General features: G+C 49.4%; 1 pseudogene; it reads right to left on the bottom strand.

Moving 5' to 3' along the window:
- Positions 1-2,066: 2,066 nt before the first annotated feature.
- On the bottom strand, positions 2,067-2,404 carry LOC118013700 (annotated as a pseudogene).
- Positions 2,405-8,572: the final 6,168 nt, after the last annotated feature.

Below are 8,572 nucleotides of genomic sequence, written 5' to 3'. Positions count from 1 at the left end.
GCCAAATATGCTCAAGGTTTTCTACACATATTATCACATTTATTCCTCATACTTCTGTGGTACAGATATTCATATATGCATTTCACTTAAGGAAACTGGGCTCAGATAGGTTACGGTGTTTGTCCAAGGCTTCACAGAAGGGCTGGGTTTGTCTGACAATAAAACCCAAGTATTTCCATCTTAGCACTCTGTCTCCCAAGATTAAACCCAGGAAAAATTGTTAAACCAACTGTTTTGTCTCAGTTAGATGCCCCCTCCTTTATTGTTACTTCTTTCTTATCTGAAACTGGTTTGTCTGCATTGTTTAAAAAAATGAGAAGCAAGATTGGAGCTTGTTTAGATTGGGGTTCAGCTGTTTCTGCAACTAGGATGCCAATCAGTGACTGCACCCTGACCTTGGGAGAGGGTAGGTCAAAGCAGAGCCTCCTCTGGCATAGTTGGGATGAAGTGCCAAGCTCAGGAGACCTATCCACTACCAGTGTGCAGGAACTGGGGATGATTCTTTAGGAGCTCTTGTATCCAGGTTAGGCATTGCCTTCTCTTTATCCTTCTAGACTTTTCCAGGAACCAGTTATTCCAGGAGTGTCCTCTAGGTGCTTCTTCTGGCACCCCTCCTGATTTTTCAGGTTCAATATGCTTTGGACATGAGGGGACATTGCCAGGCAAATGAGAGAAAGGTACTCCAGGCAGAGGAATCAGCACTGACAAAGGCTCCAACTCTAGGAGTCCAGTGGAAGCTTGGTGAATTTTTTTTTTTTTTCCAGAAAAGGTATTTTTTTTTAATTCCAGTAATTGCAAATAGGAAACCAGATGGGGGGGCCCCAGGCTGGGACAAATAATGGCTCCCTCCTCCCCGGCAGAACCCGGGGGAGAAGGTGGCCCCTACACCCTCTGTGGTCAGTACAGCCCCCCCCTCCACTCTGCTGCAGCATCCTAGGGGCAGGGCCCCACCTTCCCTGGGACTGGGGTGGTCCGTAACCCAGCCTGCTCTGCCCCGGGCCCCTTTCCCTAAGAGCATCTCGGAGGAGGGGAACGTGGGCAGAACAGGAGGCGGCAATGAGGATGAACATTTGGCGCTGGTCACAGCAGCAATGACGGATTTCTAAGAATGGAAACATTGAACGAAAAAAACCGCAACTGTCCAGAGGTAGTTTGTGAACAGAGGAAAAAATGGAACCAGAACCTTGGGGGGGTGGGGAGGAGCAGAAGGGTGGGAGTGGGCAAGGCTAGCTCCTTGTTATTAGTGCCCCATGTGAGAAAAGGGGAAACTGAGGCCTACGGTGGAAGCAGATGGGGTTGGGCAGTGGCTCCAGCCCACCTTAGGAGGCCGGCGCAGGGAACCTGGGCCTCCTGGACCTCACCTGGAGAAAGGGGGGCTACATTTCTCTCACAGCAATAGATTCCAGGGCGGGGGGGAGGTGGGCTGGAGTCCATTTAGAGTAGGGGGCTCAGACCCCTCCTGCCTTCCTTCCTGTGCGCAAAGGGGGCTGTCTGACCTACAGCAAGGACGAGGCAAGGGGGGAGGGAAGGAAAGTGGGTGTGAGCCGCACCTCGTGAGACACAGGCCGCTCGGGGGGGGGGGGGCATCCTAGGGCCGAACGCCGCCCCCCATTGGCTATGCCTACTGTTGCCAGTGCTGTGGAGTGGGGCAGATCAGAACGAGAGACGGGGCATGGGCCCCTTTTAAGGCCAGGGGAGCCCTCCCAGGCCCCTTAGTGGGAAGCCAGAGGGAAGAATGGAGAAGAAGGGATCCCCCCCCCAAACCAAGAGCCCAGTCAGCAACGTCCCCACCACGGAGCATGGGGACGCAGAAGGGGCAGGGTGCGGCGAGGTGGGCAGTTGGCTAGTGTGCGTGTGGGTGAGGGCTCGCTGGAAACCAAAGGAAACTGCTCCCCATTCGGGCCTTGGGGCCCGCAGGGGTGGTGGGCTGTGCAGTATGGTGGTGAGGGCGCAGGTGGGTGACGGTGGTGCGTGAGCCGGGGGGGTGGGGGGTGGGGGGGAGCGGAGGGCGCCGTCCAGTCCCAGAGGGAAACTGCTCCTCGGCGGCGACGCAGCGGGCTGCGCGGTCACTGCTCCTCCTCGGAGGACTCCTGCGAGCTGCTCTCTTCTTCCTCCTTCTCCAGTTTTTTGGGTCTGCCCCTTGGTTTCCTCCCTGGAGTGGTGGTAGTTTTCCGGGTCTTGGCAGCACCCTTGTTTTTGCTTCCCTTTGGCCGGCCCGAGGTCTCCTGGGTGTTGGCACTTCGCTGGGTTCCTTCGGAGGCTGCTTGCGCGGCCTGCTCCGCCCCCGCTTCTCAGGCCGTCCTTGTCCTGCTTGGAGGCCAAGGGCTGGGTGGACTTCGAGCTCGGCTCGCTCATCTTCCCTCCCCTCTGGAGCAGGTGGACGAGCGATGGCTGGGATGCGCGAGCTCGGCCGCCGGCCTGCGGTGCGCGCTCGGGGCTGCGGGGAGCGAAGGTGCTGGGCGCTGAGGCCCGGCCTGGCTCCGCCGCCGCCGCCGCCGCTGGTGGAAAATGCCGCTGCCTTCTTGGAGCTGCGCCAGCGCCAGAAATAGCCCGGGCTCGGAGTCCCAATTAGAGGAGGGAAGCCCGGTGATTTGATGAAGGAGTTGTAATCCTACACTAAATCTTCCCTGTTAGTTACTCAAAGACCCTTCTCCTTATTTTTTCTCTTTCTCTTTTCCTTCTCCTTTGTCTCCAGTAAGGCTCACAAAGAAACTCCCTGAGAGAAGATCTCATTGTTCAGTTAGTCCTTATCATTCTTGGTGTGCGGAGCACTTGAGCCGGGCTCTTTGGCAGCCAGATCGCCCGATGAGAGACCAGTTGCTCATTCACAGGGTCAGTTTTCCTGAGGAAGGGTGTGGGCATGGCAGGCCCTCGGTGCTTGAGCTTCCTCTGCAATATCCCCTCCCCTTGCTCATCTGAAGACTTGGTCATTCAGCACATTCAAAGGCAGGCACATAGATGATAGCCATCCCTGGATAAAAAGGTACCCAGGGGGACACAAGTGTGTGTGTGGATGGGGGTGGTGATGGAAGGCATAGTTAGCAGCAGGAGAAAGATCATCAATCATAATGGGCAAAGCACACATACAGTAAGATGGCCCACTGATGGCTGATCATTGCCTCCCTGTATTTATAATTAGTCAAAGGACCTTCCCCTGTGGTATCAGTTCCCTGAAACTCAAAATCCAGCCACTGTCCCCTTAAATCCTGCTCCCCTCCTCTTTGTTGTTAGGCATCAGTCTATGGTAAACTCTAAGCCCATCATGTGGCTTGTAGCCCAACTCCCGAGTTTTGTGAGGGACGAAGGTGTTTATCATTGTAAGAAGCACCCCTGGGACACAAGCAAACTTGGAGTTGGTGCCCGTAGCTTTTCCTCTGCCCAAAGCCCTCTCTGCAGGTCCCTGCTCAGCCTGTAGCCTGTCCCCTGTTTGGCCTCCACGGCATCTCTTTCTCTCTTTTGGTTTTGAGCCTGCCTTCCTTTGGTTGCAGTGAAGTCTGGTTTCATCACTTTCTCTCTCCAGTCTTTTCTGTAACTGTTCTCTTTGCTCCCACAGGCCCACCACATGGGCCGTCTTTGTTCTTCTCACAAAGGGAGCTGTCAGTATTGAAGGCTCTTTTCAGGAAGGCAGGGAGGAGCTCTTGTGTTTCTAAGTCACAATCAGAAGCATTATTAGCGCTTCTATCCTCTTTTAGGCATGCGGCATAAACATAGCTGCATATGAGGTATCACATGGGCTTAGGATGGAGGGAATGTGTGTGTCGGGGGGATGGTGCAGTTCATCACGGGAGAAAAATGAGACACACACGCAAAAAGAAACAACAAAGGGAGAAGAAGCAAAAAAAGAAAAAAGTAGAAGCAAAAGAGAGGAGGAGCTTGGGCCATAAGACCCATTCGCAATGGTGCCAGGGGCCCCTAGACTTTAATATCCTACCCCCAGGGTAGCATTTTCAATGTCAGATCTTTTCAAGACTTCCTTCCGCTCAGGGGTTCAGTGGGTGTTTGGGCATTGTCCAGTGTGACATCCAGAGTGACACCCATCAAGTGCCCCTTTGGGGTCCTCGTTGGGCTGATGAAATTGGAGTTGTCAGTTTAGAGACAAGCAGCTCCGCAGCGGCGGTGACCAGGGACACCAGCCCCTGGAAGAAAAGCCATAGCACACGGTCTCTTCAGGGCGATCTAGCTGGGTGCCAGGCTCCATGCCCCAAGAGCAGCCTTCACTTTTCATTTGTCACCCCTGCTTTATGTCTATCCTCCCTAAAGGTGGTCTAGTGCAGAGGAACAAGTCAAATGACCACTCTTTTGCAGGCTAGATGCCAAGTTCATGTGTCACCATCAGGAACCCCCGTTTGGTTTTGTCAGCTTTTTCACATCCTGAGCAACTCCAAAACACCCTGTGACAAGCTGACTCTGCTTGACGAGAGCTGGGCTCGGGCATGAGCCATTAGTACATTTGTGATCCTGGTCCTATGACCACGCTCACAAGCCCCGCTAATGGGGAGGTCAATTAAATAATGCCAGCCACCGCTTTTCTTCCTTATGGCACTCAGCGTCGCCAGCAAAATGTGTTTTGCAGATTATTAACAACAACAATTAATGGGGGAGTAATGGACTGTGAAAGGAGGCAAGTTAGGGTGGCAGGGACAATCCAACCATACATTGTTGGGGCCAGGGCCTCCCAAGGGCGCAGACTACCTCCTGGATGAGCAGTCTGTGTTGAGGAGGAGGAACATCTTGGGTTCCATGGGGCAAAATTTAGGAAATGCTAGCCTGATGGAGGCGTGCACATGGGTCCAAATTGCAACACCTGACAAATTCTCCCTGTTGAATTAACCTGATTCTGAAGAGAAAGTCATTTCCATAATGCACAAAGCCATAGGTTTGCAGGCTGGCCATTTGAGCTGGAAATGACATTCACTGTGTGATTTGGCGCCACCTCTCTAATTCCTCCAAAAGATAATTTGCCTGGATTCAGTGATGACATCTAGTAATTTATGATTGGAGATACAGTATTTAGGAGAGTAATTCCTGCTAAAATGAAAAAACTCATGGGAAGGCTAATTCACTGAGCACTGCAAGTTAATAATATGATGAGAACAATAGTAATAGCAACCAACATTTATCAAGACACTGTCATCATCATCATCATTACCATCATCATCACCATCATCACCATTATCATCACCATCATCATCACCATCACCACAATCAGCACCCTCATCGCCACCACCATCATCACCACCACCATCACCATCATCATCACCATCATCACTACCACCATCATCACCACCACCATCATCACCATCATTACCATCATCATCACCATCATCACTACCACCATCACCACCATCATCAACACCATCATTATCACCATCATCACCATCACCACCACCATCATCACCGCCACCATCATCACCATCATCACCATCACCACCACCATCATCACCACCACCATCATCACCATCATCACCATCATCATCACCATCATCACTACCACCATCACCACCATCAACACCATCATTATCACCATCATCACCATCATCACCACCACCATCATCACCATCACCACCACCATCATTATCTCTGCCACCACCACCATCATTACCAAGTAGATAACACGTATCGAGACATACTTGTTCCCGACACTGTTTTAAGCACATTCTGTGTGATACTCCTTTAATCTTAATTACAACATTATGAAGTAGGTGCTACTCTCACCTGCTCTGTGTAGACCAGGAAACTATAGAGGAGTATCTAAGTAAGTTGGCTGAGGCTACTAATTAGCAAATGTCGGCACCAGGAAGCCCAACTAGCAAGCTCTTCTAAACTGTCCAGGATCTGTGCCACTAACTACTGCACCACTGGGATAGAGCAAACAGATGGGTCTGAATGTCAGGCTTGGGGCTGTGCGACTTTGGGCCTCTCTGTGGCTGACTCCATATCTATGACATGGGAATACAAGTACCAACAGGGTTAAGAGGACCAGAACTAGGTGAGACAAGAGAGATGCCTAGGTGCAAAATTTAAGGAGGTGCACCCCCTCAGGGTGGTATGTGAGTCTGCCTTGCATTCATGACCCTCAGGAGCCAGGACCTCCTTACACTATGTGCCCAAGCAAGTAGGCACCTCATTCGCTTCCTCCTAGTCTTGGCCCTAGTAATGAAGATTAAACTAAATAAGAGATTCTATTGAAGTGACTGGCATATATTAGGATATTAAATACAAATTTCCTTCTTTTTCTTGGGGAGAGACTATATTATGAGCTCATTTTTGGAGAGTGCAGTTGATTCCAAGAGAGGGAGGAGATCCCCAAGACCTGGGCCTTTGGCTGGGGCATGAGCAGCAAGAAAGGAAATGAAGAAGGCCCTGGTGGCAAACTTCACATCCGCTGAAGGTCTCACTTCATAGGAGAAGAAAACAAATATATCTGCTGTTGCGAAGAGGCTGGCATGCCCTGGCCTCCCAGACACTGTAACTTTGGGTCCAGAGTGTGGTGTTCATGTTGTCTCAGCCTGTCTGCCACTGTACCCGCTCTCCACAGGCACGCCTGTGCCCCTGTCAGCAGGGAGGTCCCTACCACGGGGTCATTTTATATAAGCAAATTACGCTTTGCAATAGCAGGATATTGTGGCTGAAGAGGACTTTCTAGACCTTGTCCTCAAATCTCATTTCAAAGATGTTGCACCATGGCCCAGGGAGGAGGAATGATTTACCCTCAGTTTATGGGTTAGTACGACTTGCAAATAGAGCTGGGTCTTGGGAATCCACTGCTACTCGGGGCTACTGTCCTGGTTTTATGTAGCTTTCTGCACGGTGCATGAGATGTGCCACCAGCGAGTCCAGCAGTGGACATGGCAGGACCGGGATTTTGCTTTGCTCTAAACAACCTAGTCTTTCCCTTCTAGAGAAAACTATTTTTAGAAAGATTGAGAAGGACTCCCCCTTCCCTGTCCAGAAATTCCAAATTAACATGTCAGTAACCTTCTTGAAAGAAGTTATAGCTATTCCGCTATTCCACACCTCTTTGCTAGGCAGGGGAGGGAATAAATGAACTCTGTATGTGGTGGGGGGGTGGGGGTGGAGAGAGGTGAGGGAGGATTTGGTGCCAGCAGGTAACAAAACAATTTCTCTTTCTGTTACAGCTAATTGCAACATTTTCCATCTAAGCACCCAGGGCAGTGCTCCCGCACAATATATCCACAGTTTCTGAGCCTTCCCGCCCTATCCTGCCATCTTGGATTCCCAGCACTACAGCCCTAGAGGGAGAGCTGGGCTAATCTCAACCATATGGATGTTGCCACCACAGCATGACAATTATGCTTTAAGGGACTATTGCTTTATGCATCTTTCCCGCCTTCCCCATCTTCCTAATGATGACAAAGTCGCAGGCTAGTTCTGTTCTCTTTTCCCTCTGGTCACAAAGTGACTCCTTCTAGGAGTCTGGTTGCTTGCTAATTACTGATGAAGTCTAATCTGCTGGAGCCCCTAGCTTTGCGGATGTTCTGATTCTCCGAGACCTGGAGCTGAGTATTTAGCTGGGTATTTAGAATGACGTCCCCCTGGGGCCTTGCCCTTTGGGAAAGAATCAAAGCCATCGATCAATCACTAAATGCTTGTGAAAGAAATGCTGGCAAAATACTATTGTCCCTCTCAGATAACTACTTCTCCTTGGTCACAATTACTCAGATCATTCAAACAGAAATAACTGGGAGGAAATTTGGAATGTCCAAATATCCAAGTATCACTCTTTGTAGCCTTGAATTATTTTAGAAACTGGAAAATTGCCTATGCATCACTCACTCTAGCATGTTCAATCTTGATCCTGTGTGCGTGTATGTGTGCACGTGTCACGTGGAATAATTATTTAGCTCTATTTGGCCATGATAATATAAAAATCATTCCATCAACATTATTTAAACCACGCAGTGATCAAGTGTTATTAGTTATTTCTGTGATCTACCTTTGTCAGTTTAAAAAATGACTCGTCCAAGGTCATATAGCTAATATGAAGCAGAGATGGGATTCTGCCAGGTGTGCTGATTTCACATTTAATGGTTGTTCAGTGATACTACACTTGCTTTCAGAAACTTCCCCAACCTATATCAGTGTCTTGCTACTCAAAGTGTGGTCCACAGACCAGCAGCATGAGCATCTCCTGGGAGCTTGCTTCCAGTGCAGAATTTCAGCCTTCATCCCAGACCTATTAGATCAGAATCTGCATTTTAACAAGACCCCCGCACCCCGCCTCAGGCAATTCCTGTGCATGTTGAATGAAGAGAAGCAGTGCTGCCCAATAAAAACATAGAATGTATTACACATGTAATATTAAGTTTTCTTACGGACATTAAAAAGGTAAAAAAAAAAACGAGTATAATTCATTCATTTTGGTTTCCATAATACATTTTAACCCTAAATATTAAGCATATTATTTCAACATGTGTCAATATAAAAAATTATTAGGAGAAACTCTACATTTTTTTTTGTACTAAGCCTTTGAAGTCTGGTGGGTATTTTACACTCCGCATCTCAGTTAAGACCGGGCACATTTCAAGGATTCAATAAGCACGTGTGGTGA

The sequence above is a fragment of the Mirounga leonina genome, unplaced genomic scaffold (genome assembly GCF_011800145.1).
Source record: "Mirounga leonina isolate KUSES-001 unplaced genomic scaffold, KU_Mleo_1.0 Mir_154, whole genome shotgun sequence".
NCBI classification, from domain to species: Eukaryota; Metazoa; Chordata; class Mammalia; order Carnivora; family Phocidae; genus Mirounga; species Mirounga leonina.
The sequence above is the reverse complement of the archived record's forward strand: the minus strand, read 5'-3'. Positions and strand labels throughout refer to the sequence as shown.